The sequence below is a fragment of the Equus caballus genome, chromosome 1 (assembly GCF_041296265.1).
Source record: "Equus caballus isolate H_3958 breed thoroughbred chromosome 1, TB-T2T, whole genome shotgun sequence".
NCBI lineage: Eukaryota > Metazoa > Chordata > Mammalia > Perissodactyla > Equidae > Equus > Equus caballus.
In genome coordinates this window covers 106,187,433-106,206,027 of record NC_091684.1, presented here as the reverse complement: position 1 = coordinate 106,206,027, position 18,595 = coordinate 106,187,433, and the positions used below count along the sequence as shown (strand labels likewise).

General features: G+C 47.3%; 1 pseudogene; it reads left to right on the top strand.

Annotated features, from left to right (window-relative positions):
• The first annotated feature begins 7,440 nt into the window (after window positions 1-7,440).
• LOC111769665 (U6 spliceosomal RNA) lies at window positions 7,441-7,534 on the top strand (annotated as a pseudogene).
• Window positions 7,535-18,595: the final 11,061 nt, after the last annotated feature.

The window sequence follows — 18,595 nt, the reverse complement described above, 5'->3', positions numbered from 1 at the left end:
TGTTTCGATCCAGGTATACATTATGAAATGATTACTACGACTGAGTAATTAGCATATCCCTCATCTCACGTAGCCATCCTTTTTGTGTGTGTGTGGCGAGAACATTTGAGATTCTCTCTATTTGCAAATTTCAACTATACAACTCACAAATATTCCTCTCTTTTACAACTAGATATTCTCATGAAATATTTTTTGTGTTAGAAAATATACTAATTTCTCATAAAAATATGTTAACAGGTAATGGGTCTATTATTTTTAAATGAATTAATAAGTAAATTTTTAATCCTCAGATTTGATTTCTAGTACGGTAATATCAATTAACATGACACATGGACAAAAGGTCTTTGGGGGTCCTCAGTTCCTAGGTGTCCTGTGACCACAAGCTTTGAGAACCACTGGCTTCAATCCAACCGGAACTCACAGGCTCCAAGGGGGTCCAGCTTCGCCTGAAGCACACGGCTGCTTTGATGGGAAGGGGTCTGAAGAGAAGGAGGAATGAACGTGGGAAGGGACCAAGCCATCTGCCATCGTGGCTGCAGAGTGGATCCTGACCTGGACCAGGGGCTCCTGGGACGACTCTGGCCAGCAGCTGCTGCGTCAAGCCCAGTACACGCTGCGGCAGACGGTTGGAGTGAGAGACAGGGGACCTTTCTCCTGAAGGACAAGGAGGCCTTGTGAGCAGGAGGCCTCTGCTCTGTAGTGCCTCACGACCTCTTCTGTGAACCGGCAACCCACTGGCTGTCGAGGTCCTTCTCTATCAAGTACAACTGTTTTGACTCTCCTTACAACACCCCCATCCCATTTTTTTGCCATATTTGCAAACTGAAAAGCCACAGCCAACCATTCAGTTCTCCTGCCCAAACGTACAATCATACCACTCACCTATTCAAAACTCTGAAAAATCCCGTGTGTGCAGAATAAAGCCCAAATTTTTCACGTGCACTTAAAGATTTCCACATTGTGGCCCCAGCCTGCCATCCCAGCTTTGCAGAATAAGTGTAACCTAGTGGTTAAGAGCACACACTCGGTAGCCAGGCTGTCGGGGTTCAAGACCCAGTCCTACCAATCACTTACCACCGAGTGACCTGGGGAGTGGTAGGCTGGGGCGTGTTTAACAATTGGCTCTCACGGTGGGCTTGATGCCCTGATTTGTAGCATTTGCTAATTTCCATGGTGTTAACACTTCCACCAGGGCCAATTGCAAACTACCAATGTGACATCACTAAATTTAGAGTTGAGAAGAGATGCTCAAAATTTGCTCTCAAGAACCAGTGCGAGCTGGCTCCAGTACCCCGCCTGACCTTTGGTAAGTTTCCTCCTTGCTCTGAGACAGCTGCCCCATCTGTAAAGTGGGGATAAGGAGTGTCTAATGGCGGCATTGTTGGAAGCATCAAGTTGTAGAGTGTAGTGGTTCTCAAACATTACCATGCCGTGGAATCATCTGGAGCGCTTGCTAAAACACAGATTGCTGGCCCCACTCCCAGAGTTTTTGATTCAGTGAGTTGGGTGGGGCTCAAAGGTTTACATTTCTAACAAGTTTCCAGGGTATGACATTTTAAGAACCACTAGTATGGTGCCAATAAAATGCTGAGCTCCATGCCTAGCACAGAAATGCCCACTACATGTCAGCTCTCATTTGGATGATGCATCCACACGCATCCCACGCCGTGGCCACACTGAGCCTCTCGTCTTTCCCTGAACCTATATATGCCTTCCTATCTCTGTCCCTCTGCTTCCCCCTTCTCCCTGCACCTAAATGTCCTTCTCTCTGCACCGCCAATCCTTCCCATTGAGATCTTAATTCAGCTTAAAACCAGCCCCGCCACTAAAGCTCTTCTTGGAACTTCTAATTAGAAATAACTGTTCCTAACTTGTCCTCTCTTAACTTCTCATCAAAGCTCACCTCGTATTGGAACCATTGTCTCCACACCCATCTCTCACTCAACAGTAAGTCCCAGGTGTGCAGAATATTGTCATAGCATCCCTGGCACTCCAGCCCAGCACCCACATAGGAGGAACTTCATCAGTGATGATTACTTTCAATCACCTCTCTGTGAATGAGCCTCTCCCCAGTGAAGGCAGGCGCCCTGCTCAGGGACACGCGACCCATCCCCAAGCTGGGGGCTTCCTGACGCTTGGCGGGGTTGTACCAAGGGAGCTCCTAGGCACGCTCTGGGGTTAAATTAATGATACCTATGTAGACAACAACATATGTAGACAAACATCTGTAGCAAACAGAAATATTATTACATCCAGGGAAAACAAGAAGTTCCCTAAGAAAGGAAAATCTATGAGAGGACACTATGTGGCTCAGCCGTGAAGCACATTTCCACGGTTACAGTAGTGCCGTTATACTCACTTGTCCAAAATTTTGACCTAACTTTATCAGGAGGCTCAAGGGGACAGAAGGTGTGCACATTCTGGGAAATAGTGGTAAGAGCTAAATCCTCATTTCCAACACAAGGAGAAGTGAATAGATACAGCCTGAAACTTAAAGACCAGGAAGCACGACTATGCGCATATTATCTAAAGGATGTGGAGAGCATTCCAACTGAAAAAGATAAAAGAGTGGAAGCGGTTGCCTCAGGGAAGCAAAACCTGGAGAGGAACAGGGCATGATTTGGGCAGAAAGGTGATAAACCTGTAGAATAATTGACTCTAAGTTGGATCCCCGCACACACACACTCACACACACATACGTGAGAAAACAAAAACTGAATGTTTTTTAAAGGGGCAAGGAGGAACTTATTACAAAGCTGTAGTAATCAAAACAGTGTGGTACTGTCATAAAGATAGACACACGGACCAATGGAATAGAACAGAGAGTCCAGAAATAAACCCTTGAATATTTGGTCAAATGATTTTCAACAAAAACGATAAAACCACTCAATGGAGAAAGGACAGTCTCTTGAACAAATGGTCTTGAGAACAGTGGATATCCATATGCAAAAGATTGAAGTTGGACCTTATGCCACATACAAAAATTAACTCAAAATGCATCAAAGACCTAAAACTATACAACTCTTAGAAGAAAACATAGGGAAAAGCTTCATGACATTGGATTTGGCAAGGATTCCCTGGATATGACACCAAAAGCATAGGCAACAATAGGAAAAACAGACAAATTAGACTACATCAAAATTTAAAACTTGTGTGTATCCAAGGAGACAATCAACAGAGTGAAAGGCAACCTATGGATTGAGAAAATATTTGTAAACCATATATATAATAGGGGTTTAATAATCCAGAATACACAAAGACTCCTACAACTCAACAAGTGCAAAAAACAAATAACCCAATTTAAAAATGGGCAAAGAACTAGAAAAGACATTTCTCCAAAGAAGATATACAAATGGCTGGCAAGCGTATGAAAAGATGCTCAACATCACTAATCACTAGGGAAATGTAAATCAAAACCACAACGAATTATCACCTCACACCCATTAGGATGGTTACCAGCTAAAAAAAAAAAAAACCCAGGAAACAGCCAGTGTTGGTGACTATGTGAAGAAACTGGAACCCTGGTGCACTGTTAGCGGGAGTGTAAAATGGCGCATCTGCTTTGGAAAACAGTAAAGCAGTTCCACAAAAAATTAAAAATAGAAGGATTGTATGATCCAACAATCCCACTTCTGGGTATACATCCAAAAGGACTGAAAGCAGGGTCTCAAAGAGATATTTGTATGCCCATGTTCATAGCAGCGCTATTCACAGTGGCCAAGAGGCAGAAGCAACCCAAGGATCCATCGATGGATGGATGAATGGAGAAACAAAATGTGATACACAAATACAACGGAATATTATTCAGCTTTAAAAAGAAAGGAAATTCTGAAATATTCTACAACATGGATGAATCTTGAGGACATTACACTAAGTGATAAAAGTCAGTCACAAAAAGACAAATACCGTATGACTCTACTTATATGAGGATATCTAGAGATTCAAACTCATGAAAACAGAAAGTAGAAGGGTGGTTACCAGGGGATGAGGGGAGGGGAGAAAGGGGAGTTACTGGTTCATGAGTATAGAGTTTCAATTTTGCCAGATGAAAAAGTTCTGGAAATCGATTGCACAACAACGTGAATATAACTAACACTACTGAACTGTCCTCTTAGAAATGGTTAAGGCGGTCAGTTTGATTTTCTGCATTTTATACCACAATCAAAGAAAAAAGGACAAGGAGGCAGTTGGCTATGTATGCCTTGAGCTCAAAAGAAAGATCTAGACTGGAGACAAAATATGTGCAACACTAGGACTTGGTGATCATTGGACTCAGGGTGTAACTGCTTTGAGCAGAAAGATAAAGGCACCTAGGAGCCAGCTTGGGAAATGTCTACAGTTACTGGCTTGAGAGCAAAGAATGAGTCTACAGAGAAGACTGAGGAGGAGTGGGCAGAGAGGTAGAGGGAAAACCAGGAGAGAGCCAAGGGAGAGGAGCATCTGAAGAAGGGAGTGGTCAGCTGTGCCTCATGCTGCTAAGATGTCAAGGGGCAGCCCAACAAAGAGAGAAAAATCCATCAGATTTGGTAAGACGGAAGCTGCAGGTCACATCAGCCAAAGCTGTTCCCATAGAGTGATGGAGGTGAAAGCCAGGGGGTGAATATACAACAGAGAGAAGAGATCACCAGTGTGAGGTCCTGGGGAGGTGTGGGCACCCCAGGGGAGGTGGAGGATTGGCCTTGGAGATGAGGAGGGAAGCTCCACGATGGCAAGCAGGAGGTCAAGGAGAGGGTGAGCGAGGATGCTGACGGGTTTGGAAGTTGCAGAATTTTAATCTACAGCTTCAGTTTTCTCTATGAAATCCGGAAGGAGTGCAGGAGTTGAGTGGGCTAGCAAAAGTGTCACTGAAATGATAGGCTGAGTAAGAGGGAAGGAGAGTGCTGAAGGCTAGGAAAGGGTGGAGATCCCACTGAGGGTGTGAAGGGACGGGGGCCACAGGTGGGCGGAACGAGAGGGCGCTGTGGTCGGAAAGCAGGATGCTTGGACTGGGGGCTTGTGGGGATGAGAAGCCCAAGGTGAGAATCAGGGCATGAGTGGGTGAGGGGGCCACAGGAGAGACTAGAGTGGTGCCACCGGGCGAACCAGCTCTCCTGAGCCACAGTCCAACACAGCGCCCTGCTCTGCCAGTCATCACCAACCCGAGATACCACAGCAACGTGCCGACGACGGAAAACACAGAGCCAAACAGATCCTCTGCCCTCTGCATCCTGTTCCCTGGCTGTTCCCCAGCCAGAGGGACTATATTTTGCACCCAAAAGGTGATCTTAGAACCAGACATTGTAAGAGTATCCATCAAGCCTCGAATGGAGATTTAAAGAAAGAAGGGTGATACCCCTATGATTTTAATCAAAACCAAAACAAAACAGAGTGGCTTGTTTTGTCCGGGGAGGTTAGTTTCAGAGCCTCCCTCTCGGCCTCGCCTCATCTCACTGGTGTGGGTCCCCTTAGAGCAGCGGCTCTCACACTTAGCACCATGTTGGAACCCCCTGGGGAACTTCAGACCTCCTGAGACAGGAGGCCGACCCCCAGAGATTCTGGCTGAATTGGTCTGGCACACAGCGTGGGCTTCGGAGACGTTCGAAGCTCTCCAGCTGGTGCTCACGTGCAACCAGGGCTGAGAACCACCGCTGAGCAAGTGCAGAGCTGGATCAGCCGCCTCCCCCAGCACCTGGGCTACAGGCACTCTGAGAACAACAGCCAGTTGCAGGAGTTTCTGGACCATTCTAGAGAACAGCAGGCTCCCCTCTCCTCACAGAACTGCCAGGCTCCAGCCCAGGCCAGAAAGAAAGCCATGCACAGCTGACGTGGTTCATGCCTCCGGGGCCTGGGGGCCCTGCCCAGTTACTGGGTTTGCACATTTGAGCAATCAGGCTGGGCAGCATCCCCAGGAGCACTGCTCAGAGGGAGGAGCAGGGGAGAAAGGCCAAATGGCTTCAGGTGGGGTGTGAAATTGGGCGTGAGGGACAGTCAATCCGCCTGGGAGAAGCGGCCCAGACGGTAAACAAATGGGGCACGGTGGACTGAGACCAAGGTACGCGGACAGCCCAGCGGTCACAGAACTCCAACAGAGCTGCCTTCTCTCCGCACCTCCCGAGAGGAAACTTTCCACCAGGGACAGAGCGCGGGGAGACAGCGTGACGCTGCCGTCCCACGACAAAGCCAGAAATCCAGGCCTGCAGGGGACGTGACGTGCAGCCTTAACCTCAAGCAGGAGCCTCGTGTTCAGGCTCGAACCAGCATGGGAGGTGTAGCCAGGCCTCATGGGGGTCTTTGCAAGGCAAAGAGAGGCCTCCCCTGGGTCCCCAACTGCAGCACCCACAGTGGCACCCAGGACCACCAGATTCACCCACTCTTCCCACAGGGCTCTGTCCACCCCCGTCTGCACCCCACACTTGGGGCTGCTCTGGCCTGTTTGCTCATCTCTGCCTCTACGAAACCTTGGTCATGATGGCACCTCAGAGACTCCCAGAAGAGTCAGTCGTGATGGGTCTACTGGACACATGAATGGAAAGGAGAGGATATAGCCACTGTTCTCAACTGAAGAATCAACAGCTCATAGCTGGAGGGAGTTGTTTTCGGGGGCCTCCTCCAGGCCTGCTGAACCAGGCCCTTTGAAAGTGGGGCTCTGGCATTGGTGATTATTGTCCCTGCTCCTGACTGGGAACCACTGCCCTGCAGTCGAAGGGTGTGATGCCAGAGGTGCTTGGCCAAAATGCAGATTTGAGCCGCGAATCATTTGGAAAAAGAAATCTACAGAGTAATATCATCCAGTATCATCACAAAACATGATCCATCAGGAATGAGTGGACAGACAATTTAACATGTTAATTTTGAACAAAGGTGCCAAGGTAATTTAGTAGGGAAAAACGAATTTTTTCAACAAATGGTGCTGGAAAGCTGAACATCTGTAAGAAAAAGACATTAACCTTAACTCTTACCTCATACCACACACAAAAAACAGCTCAAGAAATATCATAGAACTAAACACAAAAATTAAAACTGTAAAACTTCCAGGAGAAAAATCTCTGTGATCTTGATAGGCAAAGATTTCTTAGGTAGGACACAAAAAAACACTAATTACAAGAGGAAAAACTGGAAATCTGGACTTGATCAAAATTAAAGACTTCTCCTCTTTGAAATTCACTGTTAAGGAAATGAAAAGGAAAGCCACAGACTGGGAGAAAATGTTTGCAATGCTTATTTGCAACAAAAGACTTGTATCCAGAATGTATAAAGAACTCTTAAAGTTCAGTAAGAAGTTAAACACCCCCTACACACACAATGGGCAAAAGATTTGAAGAGACATTTCAAAAAGAAGATATACAAATGGCCAGTAAGCACACCAAAAAATGCTCAACATTATAGTCATTAGGAAAATGCAAATCGAAACCACAGTGAGGTACCTCCATACGTTCGTTTAAATAACTAAAACTTCAAAGCCTGCAGTGCACATGTACTAAAATTGGAAGGATACAGAGATTAGCATGGCCCCATGCAAGGGTGACATGAAATCCGTGAAGCATTCCATATTTTTTAATGACAAGACTTAGGAATTGTGAAAGAACATTTGAAGAATTTATATTTGGTTTTTAACACTTCAAAGTTAAGAAAATAAAAATGGAAGATTTCAGGAAGCCTACAACTTCACACTCGACTAAATATCTGTACTTTATACTAAATATCATTTGGTTCCTATTTAGATATTTCTAGAAATAAAACTACTCATTATATTTTCTGATGTTCCACTGATACTAGAGTATCATCTTTGCGCATCACTTGTCATGAATTTTTTTTACTTTTCCCTTAGGAAAAGAAAAGGAGCATTTCTTTACAAGTAAATGTTTTTCAGTTACTGTTGAATGTATACATGTAATTTATCACATATTATATATTTCAATTAAAGTTTAATTACATATTTTATTTATTATATATACATATATAATATGTATATATAAGATGTATATTATAATAATTATATATACATATATAATAAAGAAAATACTGACAAAATCAAGTGTCGATGAGAATGTGAAGTCACTGGAACTCTCATATGTTGTTCATGGGAATTCAAAATGGTACAACCACTTTGGAGAAGCATTTGATAGTTTCTTACTAAATTGAACGTACACATTGTATAACCCAACAACCCCACTCCTTGATATTTACCCAAGAGAAATAAAATATACGTAATACACACACACACAGAGACATACACACAAACCTGTTCATCACAGTTTGATTCCTAATAGCCTGAATCTGGAAACAACTCAAATACTCATCAATAGGCGAAATGAATAAACAAATTGTGGTATGTCCATACAATGAAATGCTACTCAGTAATAAAAAAAAATGAACTATAGACACAAACAACATGGAGGAATATTGAAAGCAAGATGAGCAAAAGAAGTTAGACACAGAAAATTACATACATATGAAATTCCAGAAGGAATGACAGTAACAAAAAGAAATGGAAGTCTGGAGCCAAGAGGGTAGTTGATTGACTGCACAGGAGTATGAGGGAACTTTCTGGGGTGAAGGAAATACTCTATATCATGATTAATATGATGGTTACATGACTGTGTAAGTTTATCAAAACACATCGAACTTTGCCCTTACGTGGCTACATTTTATTATACGTAAATTATGCTTCATCACAATTAATTTTAAGAGAAAACAAAAACGTGTAAATTTGGGGGACTAGCCTTGGAAATTCAGATTTGGCAAGCTGGGGTGCATTCTTAACCAACAGCCCAGGTACCTAGAAGGCAGGTGGTCCCAGAACCTCACTGGAGACACAGCACTCTGGAAGATGGAAAAAGGACCTGCCACACCCTGCTGCCTTCTCTCTAGCTCCTCAGATACCTGAGAGCCAGGTGCCAGGCTGGGGGCGCCCTGCAGTGGAGTCCTGTCCACTCTGAGCTCAGGCTGTTGAGACAGACACCCATAACTCACTTGGGCATAAGGCAGGTGTGACAAGAACCGACAGGTATAGAACCACAGAGGAAGATGAATTTTGACCCCAGATTATGATAAAATTCTCTGGACAGAGTAGCATCAGAGCTGGGCCCTGACGATGGGACAGGATTTTGACGCGCAGAAACATCAATGCCAGTTTCCTCCCGCTTATGTCTGCTCGGCACGTCCTGGGGTTCTGTGGCTCCCTCCCCATCCAAGCCAAGCCCGCTCAGGATGGCCCCTCCAGCCGTTCCACTCTGCCTCCAGTCTCTTACCCAAGCTGGGCCGTGTGCCAGTCATGACAATCCCTTCTCTAGACTCTTCATCAACAAAGTTCCAACAGGACTTGGCCTTCGGTACAGCAGGCTGGGGAGGCCGCTCCTGGACAGAAGCAGCCTGGCTGTCCCTCCTCTTGACCACTCCATCTCCAGGTTCCAGTCCACAGCCCCAGCCAGGCCTTCATGTTCTGAGGGCTCTACCTTTTTGACCTGACTCTTCGAACGCTTCCTGCGTCTGCTTTAACTCTGGTTTCTCATAAAGCCTTTAAGTACCTACTTTCCAGATGGGCCCTGCCCTGCATGGCGGAGGAGCTCCCGGGATGGTTAAGTCTTCTCCTATGACCTGGCTCCTGATCCCCACCTCCATGCCCCATCCTCCATCCTTGGCTCTTTCTAGGCCTCCATTCCTCAACTCCTAGATCCTCAGGGATGAACTCAGGCCACGGCCACAGGGCCTCTCTGGCCCAAAAATGAAGCGATTTGAAGCTTCTCAGACCCTCATCTCAGCACGATCCCCTGAATTTGGTCCTGTGGGCCTTGCCTAGGGGAGGCAGCTTGGGATCTGTTAGTCCTCATCCTTCCCATCTCCCAGGAAGCCAGTAAGCTTCCCCTACCCCTCCCTCCTTTGCTAAGTGAGGAAAAGCAGGCTTCCTGGAGCCGGGTCCAAGCCACCACTGGGAAAGCTGGAGCCTGCATGCTCCAGGTATGCCTCACTGCGTCCTTGCTCTCAACACAGATGATGAAGATGCTCCAATCTTTGCTTGTACCACCTTCACAGAGGGAGCAGAGCTCCCCACTGACCAGCTGAGCAGGTAAGCCTGCAAGGGATCCCCAGGTGGGAAGTCCGCTGCCTGCAGGCCCACAACCAACTCTGGGGGTGCCTCCACCTTTTAGAGAGCTCTGTGGCCTCCAAGATCTGGCCCCAGGAGACAAGGAATAAAGCCATGGGGAGACAATGGACCCTTCTGAGAAGCTCACAGTCCTAGAGTGAAGAGGGACCTCACCTTGGCAAGCACCCTGAACCCACCACATTCTGTCAAGGACTCGGATCCAGAACATGTCTTAAGTGTGGCCTCCAGGTCTTAACGCCCCAGGGAGGAACAGCCACAGCGAGGAGGCTGCTGTCCTTTCTTTCCAGAAGACCAGGCCTAGACCATGGGCAAACAGGACACTAAATGGAGCTCCAACAAGTGTCCACGACCCGATCAGGGTGTAAGGGGCTGTTCCAGAGCAAGGACCCAATAACGGGGGTATCAAGGACCCCGATACCATTATCACCCTCACGTACTCAGGGGAACATTTGACCCCTAAGAAAGGGATCCTAGGGTCTGAAATAGCCAGGTGGAGCCCACACCTTACCCTAACACTGAGAGCCTGACTAGAGACGGTAATAATGGCTGTTCACAATATTTCAGCTTTTCATCCTCCTGGTACCTAGGAGTACGGTTCCCCTCCCATTTTAGTTGGTTTGGGTCACATGACTAGTTCCAGAAGTGACAGGTGCCAACTGTGGGCTGGAGCATTTAATTGTTGACACATGATGCTCCAGAGTTCTCTCTCCCCTCTACCACGGCCACCAGCACCCTTCTAGTTGGTGGCTGCTCCATCAGCCTGACCTGGACTGACGAGGATGAGGACAACCTGGGGCAACCCTCCCAACCTATCCTTGTGGACATGAGCATGGGCAAGAATTAAGTCCTTGTTATTTCAAGTCACTGAGATTTGGGGGCTGCTGTTACTGCAGCATGACCCAGCCCATCCTGACTGAAACGTGTCAAAGGCCAACCAGCGCTGCACACGTTCAATATCACCTACCCCCAGGGACCCCCACAGCCTTGTTTCCCAATCATCCACTTTTATCTTTGGGTCCAACCCAATACCTCAGTCCTAACACCATGAAAGGGTAAGGATACCAAGAGCCCTGCCCAGCTTGATGACTCCAGTTGACGCTCTCCTCTGAGACGAAGGTGCCAGCACTTCAGGCCTTGGTGGATTCCAGTGGAGGGTTAGGGTGAGAGTGTGCAGCTACAAGTGGCAAAGCTCAGGCTGCCAATCAAACACCAGGGGTTGAACCATGACGTGTGACCTGATGTCTGACGTCAGACTCTGGAGCTCCACCACTTCTTGTCTGATTTGACTAAAGACAGACCAACTTGACCTCTTCCGTGGTTTCTTTTTGGCCAAGGAGAACTCCCAAGTGCAGGTCCTGCCCTGACGACTCCACTGGGGCACCATCTTCAGCCTCACGTCCCAGTGAGTCCTATGGTCCTCCTGCTCCTCCATCAATCTTCTGATTTGCTATCTCATGGGAGATGTAGCTTCTAGTCTTCTTCCTTTGCTTCCAACCCTTGCCAGCTCAAGCCTCAGGCCATGGCCTTGGCTGTCATCACCCTTCTCTCCCATCATTTAAATATCTTCTAACCCCATAACCCCACGAAGCTCTCCTGAAGGATGAGGGCTGGATAATCAACTGAGGACTCGCCCTGCCCACTCCACTCCTAGTCTGGATGGTCACTTTACTATACCTTTACTGTCTTATAAAGATCTAATTTTACCCTTTCAAGTGGGTAGGGAATAAATGAACATTTATGAACCTCTGCAACCAGCTGGTTGCTCTCTTTCACTTACTCCTTCATTCAAGTGGGAAGATGAGAGGTTAAAGGCACAGGCTCTGAAACTTAATTGTCTGGCACTGAATCTCTGCTCTGCCTTTCACCAGCTGCATGATTTGGGGCAAGGTGCTTGACCTCTCTTGGCCTCGGTTTCCTCACAATCTGAAAATGAGATGGAGCTGAAACGTAGAGAGTAAGCGTAAGAGAGACCTGTGGGGAGAGGAGGAGGGGAGGTGAGAGAGGCAGGGCCAGGTCAGCCAGGCCCTGTTGGTCATGGTGTCCTGAGTGTAACCAGAAGCCACCGGATGGTTGTAAGCAGAGAAGCAGTGGGACCCCACCCTGCATCTTTCGATGGGGATATTGCAAGTCCTCATTCACTGAGGAGGAAACTGAGACCCAAGGCCACGTTGCTGGTAAATGCTGCAGCTGGAACCAGCACAGGTCTCATCAATCCCAGCTCAGCAAACTTGCCCACCTGCCCCATACTTTCCACTCGCCCCTGTCCCGTCCCACAGGAAGCTACACATGAGTGACATCTTGTTACCCGAAAGCCCTCCACCTGGCCGTGGGTGATGGCGCCTGTCTTGATCTAAACTCACACCAGCCCCAGGCCTCCACCATGTGCAATTGGGTGTCCAGTGACCGTGTTCATGCCAACGGCCTCTGCAAATGAACTGTTGTCCCGCACTTTGTCCCCACCACTTCTTCCATCCCCCACAACCACCAGAGTTGACACCCAAGCCAATAACCACAGGTAAACGTGTTTCTCCCTGGGACAGAGTTTAACACACAACCACAGGGATGCGTCTTGGGCCCAGAATGGAAGGGGCCAAGGAGCTGGGGATGACAAATGCCCTGAGAATCCAGCTAGAAGCTCCCCCGAGAGACGCCCCTCCCCAGAATAGGCAGAGAGGGTCAGGAACACCCATGCAAACCGCGGATCCACAAAACCCTCACTGTGCCCACGGCTTTTCCCACCTTGGCCCTTTCTATTTTTATCAGGAGAGCGAGAGGGGGTTGCCAGGCGGGGCCACGCCGCTGTTTATGTCTGAAATTTGAAAAGATGCACAGTGTACTTGGGAGAAGGCGTTTGCAGTTAAAGGAATTTCAGAGGAGGATTTCAAACCCAGCGAGGAGAATAGGTGCCTTGTGTTCTGGCTTTTGACTCTGGAAAAGCCACGTTTCCAACCAAGGCGTGCAGAGGGGCCAGGGATTGGGAGAAAACGCACGGGTGTGAGGTTTGGACAGGCAGGGGACCCAGCTCACGTGGGCACAGGGGACAGCTGATTTTCAGACTGAGGGTGCTTTGGGGGGAAGCCCTTCTGCCCCTCCAGTGTAACTCCTATTTATTTATCCCCCAGTTAATTGCTAGGCTTTCCTCACCCTTGATTCTAATCGTTCTCTACTCTGCATCTGTCACCTTTCTCCTCTTGATCAGTGAGTTGTACTGAGGATTTATTTTCTCATATATACATATTTGCTTGTTAAGGCATTAAGTCCCTCTGATTTGTCAATTTTCTGTTTCCTAGTTAAATTGCAAGTGTCCCTTTGATAGTGTATGGCTACTATTTCTTTGACGCACACATAACTCAGGACCTGGTCAAGCGTTTTACTCTGTAGCCACCATAGTGGAACTCAATGGTCCTTTCCTTCAACTCTGGGAAGTGGGAGGCAAGGAAAAGCAACAACATAATCACCCCCGACCACCACCAAGCTGAATGAATTTCATCATGTCTCTCTTCTCTTCTCCTCCATCCTTCAAAGGTAAAACTGGCTCTGACACCGCTCTGTAGAGAACATTCTAGCCCAAACTATACATGGCCTTTATTAAACCAGGGATCCTCAGGAAGGTGGGGTGACTTTCGGGAGGCTGGGCTTCTGACTTGATCTGGATCTAAGGTGAACCCAATGCCATGGTTCTGTGGTGAGGTCTGGCCAGTGTATATAAGAAGATCATAGCTATTTATCTCATTTCTTTGGGCCTAAGGGTAAGTATCAAGAAGCGTTAGCCTCATTTGTGCCTGTAGCTGCAAAAATGCAACAGTTTTAAAAATTCATTAGCCACAAGTCCTAAGAGCCACAAGACACAGTTGTCATGCGATTAAACTCTATCTCTGTCTATGTCTGATGAAAGTTCATCGCTTGACTCTTGTCTATATTTCTTTTTCTCTAGAACTCCCTTACATACATCACTCTTCCTGGAGTGTGTCAGGGTCTCTCCCTCCCTTTGTTTCTTGGTCTCTCTCTGTTTCTCTTAGGATTCTTGCATTTCCATCCAGCAGCCTCTCTCCCTCCACCTTTCCTGCCCTTCTACTTTCTCCCTTAAATAGTTACAGCGTGCAATTAAAGTATACTTTAGCATTTGTTGGATAGAATTTAACGTTCCCTGTTTTTATATGAAAACCAGATGTGCAGACCCTCAGGTTGAGCATTGCCACAAGCCCCAGTCCCACATTTCTCTCTGTCTGCTGACCATCTCCCCGTGGATATCCCCCCACCGCTGAAAACCCAATTTGTCTACAACAGAACTCACTGTCTCTTCTCCCCAAGCCAGCTGCCCTTCCTGACTTCCCTGTTGCTGTCACAGGGACTCCCCATCTCCCAGTCACTCAGGTTCAGAGGTTGAGGCTGTCCTTGGGTCTTGCCTCTCTCTCTTCTCCAAGATTCAGTGTCTCTGATTCTTCTTTTCAAAGTCCTTCCTGTCCATTCTCACAGCCACCACCATCGTATTATCCCCCCACCCAGAGATGCACTTTGTTTATCCTTCAATGTTTTGACACACACCACATTTAAAATTTTTTAATTAGTCATCTGATTTTACATAAAAATCCAGATATTTGGCTTCTCAAGAAAAACGGCAATAACTACCACCACGACCGCCACCACCACTACATGATCCAGCAACAAAGAGCCTGGATTCCTGAATGGCAGCATTTAGTTGGAGCTGGGTAGTGGCTGTCCCTTTTGAAGGGGCACACACTCTCCAGTTTGAGTAAAAGAAGCGAGACACAAAGGAGTACTCATGGGAAGATAACATTTCCATCAGGTTCAAAAACAGACAAAATTGGTCACTGAGGTTCAGAATAGTGGTCTCCCTGGGTGGGGTGTACTGACCAGAAAGGCCACAAAGGGACCTTCTAGGGGGCTGGAAATAGTCTACATCCTAATTTCATTGTGATTACAGTGGTGTTTATATATGTGAGCAATTGACTGCGTTGTAGGCTCAAGATGCCCTTTATTCCATGTAAATTATATATCCAAAGAAAGAAAGGGGAGAGGAAAAAACGTGGGTGCAGTGCCTAGCTTAGTGCCTGGCACATAGTAGGTACTCAAAAAATGTCACTGTAAAATAAAAACAATGCTGACCCTTGCTACAGCAGAGACGAACCTTAAGGACACTATGCTAAGGGAATCAGCCAGTCAATAAAGGACAAATACGGTATGATTCCACTCACAGGAGGTACCCGGAGTAGTGAAATTCACAGAGACAGGAAGTAGAATGGTGGCTGCCAGGAGCTGGGGGAGGCGCACGGGGAGTTTGTGTCTAACAGGGACAGAGTTTCAGTGTGGGAAGACGAAAAAGTTCTGGAGATGGATGGTGGTGATGGTTACACAACGATGTGAATGTACTTAATGCCACTGAACTGTCCACTTAAAAAGGTTAAAATGGTAAATGTTATGTATATTTTACCACAGAAAAAAGTAAATCAATGAATATCCCCAGGACAAGGAAGCTGTGCTGAGCCATGAAGGAACTGACATGCCATTTTTTGGAACTTGAGATTTTGAGACCAGACAGAGTCCCCTCCAGCATATTGATGATGCCTGTTCTCTAAGAACTATTTCAAGATTGGAACGCTAACATGTAAAAGTTCTAAAAATAAAAGATAACCTAGTTAAATACTGCTTTTTTCCCTTATATATTCTGTGTTTTCTCACCTTAAAGGAATACGCATTGAGAAACCAAATAGACCAACAGCAACAACTAAAATGTCAGAGTAACTACTCGCCAGGACTTTAACACCAAAGAGGTGCCACGTCTTGTGGGGAAAAGTCATGCCCACGTCTCAGATCATTTTCAAGCTATGGAGTTGCTGTCTGTACCCCCTCAGATTTCACTTCTAGCAAGTGTTGCAGGATACTGTATCCATTCATTTTATAAGCATGTATTTCCTATCTATACTATAGGGTGTAAAAATGTGGGACAAAAATTTTTCAGAATGGCCAATGTTTATCAATGAAAGAAAATAAAAACACGAAGCGCCACATGAAAAAAGAGTCTGATGACTAAAATAAAGGAAAGAGCAGAGAAGGCCACTCAGGCCCAGGGTTTGGGAGGCAGCCCCTTAGGATTCAGAGTGGGGCAGGGAGAAGGCGAGTGCACGCTCCCCAGAGCCTTGGGGGCAGGGCAGCCCAGGGAAGCATCCTCCTACCTCTCTTTCCTCTTACCCCAGACCTGCCTGGAAAATGTTGTTGTCAATGGTGATGATGATGACGGTGATGATGATGGTACGATGGCGAAGATGATATAAACCAACATGGTAACACCCTACTCAGCATCACTCCTACGTATTCTCAGTGACAAAAACACTAGTGAGTCATGAGTAAAAGGCTTGCCGTAATTTCCTCTTTTATAAATGGCAGGGTTTTACTGAAAATAGAATCTGCAATGGATTCAGAAAAAAAAAATCAAACTGAATCTTCAAGAAATTGGAGTTTCCTTAAACATGCCTTCAATTTCTACGTCTTAGGTGACACAGTGCTTCCGTGTCACCGCATGTCATCACTCCACACAGACCCGCGGAGAATTGTAAGTGTTTCATTAACTTACACCATGTCCTTTATTATTAGAACATTTCCCTCTGAGTTTGTCACTTGCACGGTGTTAGAGTAATAAAACAGCGCTTTTCAAATGTTCCACCAGCTCTCAGAAGACTCCACGCTCCAGCCCAGTTCTGCAGTCAGAAGGCACTTTTTTCCATATCGTATTTCTATGGCCCTCTGCTTCCAGGGGGATCACAGCGTTCTCTACACACATTACACACAGCATCTATCACTGCCACTCTCCTGCGAGGGGAGTATTTTTAGCCTTTTTCACAAACCCAGAGAGCAGCGCACGGAGGCGAAGGTACTTACACAGGGACATCAAATCACAGGGCAAGGAAGAAAACTAACCATCGTGCGCCTTGAGCCAGACCATTTGCAAAGTGCTGACGTCCCATTTCTTATTCTAATTCTCACAACTCCACAAGCTAGCTCCACTTCACAGATGAGACAACCAAGACCCAGAGGGGGTAAGACACTTGCCCAAGGTCTCTGTGCCAGAAGTGGGGCTCACGGCCAAGGCTACTGAACACAGGGCACCTCCCCCTCCCCCCTCTGTTTTGTGCTTGAGATAAACAGGGGGCCCTTTCGTGGTGGCCAGCAGGACAACGGGCTGATGGTTTTAATTGTCCACAAGTTTCACAGTCAACCAAAGGTGTGACGTAGCTCTGAAACGCAACAGTCTTGGGCCGCACCAGTAGGAGTGGAACGCGCAAATGGGGAGATGAAGAGTTGTCCTGGCTCCGTCCGGCTCAGCCCACAGCTGGGCTCACACATCCGGGGCTGGGAATCACATTCTGGAGGGACATCCACAAACAGAGATTTCCAGAGAGCAGGAAACCTCCTTGGGAAACAGTTAAAGGACCCACGGGCATTCCGCTGTGAGGAGAGACATGGAGGGGGTGTGAAAACCCCCCGGGGTTATATGAAGGCTGTCCTGCGGAAACTGAGACAGTCGTGTTGTCCCAGACAGCAGGCTAGGCGGCATGCTTGTGTGGGGGTATCGAAAGGATGCTTCAGAGGAATTCTGCAATCACCTTATATTGGGACTGAGCAAGGCGTTTACACGGCATTCTCATGTAAGGGACAGAAACAGGCACTCCGTGGTGGCACAGCTGGATGGACGGGGGCACTGGCCATCCTCTAAGACCCAGTTTCATGGAGCGTGGAAGCCAGCCTCCAAGATGCCACCCAGCGAACTCTAGTCCCTGATATTCACACCCTTGATGTCCCCTCCCACACTAGTTCAGGGCTGGCTCTGCGTGACCAGCAGAAGACGGTGGAGATGACAGTGTGTGACTTCCAAAGCTGGGACGTGAAAGCACAGCAGCTTCTGCCTGGCCCTATTCTATCCCCTTTGTGCTGGAAGCCGCCATGCCACAAGGCAGCTCCATTGGGCAGGCCCGCATGCAGAAGAACTAAGGGCCCCGGCCGACAGTCAACATCAATGTGCTGGCCCTGTGAGCGAGCCACGCTAGAGCAGGATCTTCAAGGCCCAGTCCAGCCTTCAGACGGCCAGCTGACTGCAGCCCCATGGGACAGCCACGGCCAGCACAGCCTGGCCAGGCTGCTCCAAGTCCTGACACGTAAAACCCACAAGAGATGTTAAATGACTCTCATTTAAGCCACGAAGTTTGGGGATGCTGTGTTACACAGCCACAATAACTGAAACGTGGCTCCATGGCACCCCAGGGGGCTGTCTCTAGTGCCCCGCTCTAGAACTCAGCCCCAGGCTGAGTGAAGACGTGGAAGGGGCACACGAGTCAGCTTGGTAGAAGGTCTTACGTTGAGAGAAATAGCAAACTCACAGAACGATAGAATCAGGATCCAAGATGGTCAGGAGGGATTTTTAAGAGAGACAAAGATAAAATCCCACACTTGGATTAGAATTACCCACTGTCCCAGGACAAACCAAGGCAGACATCG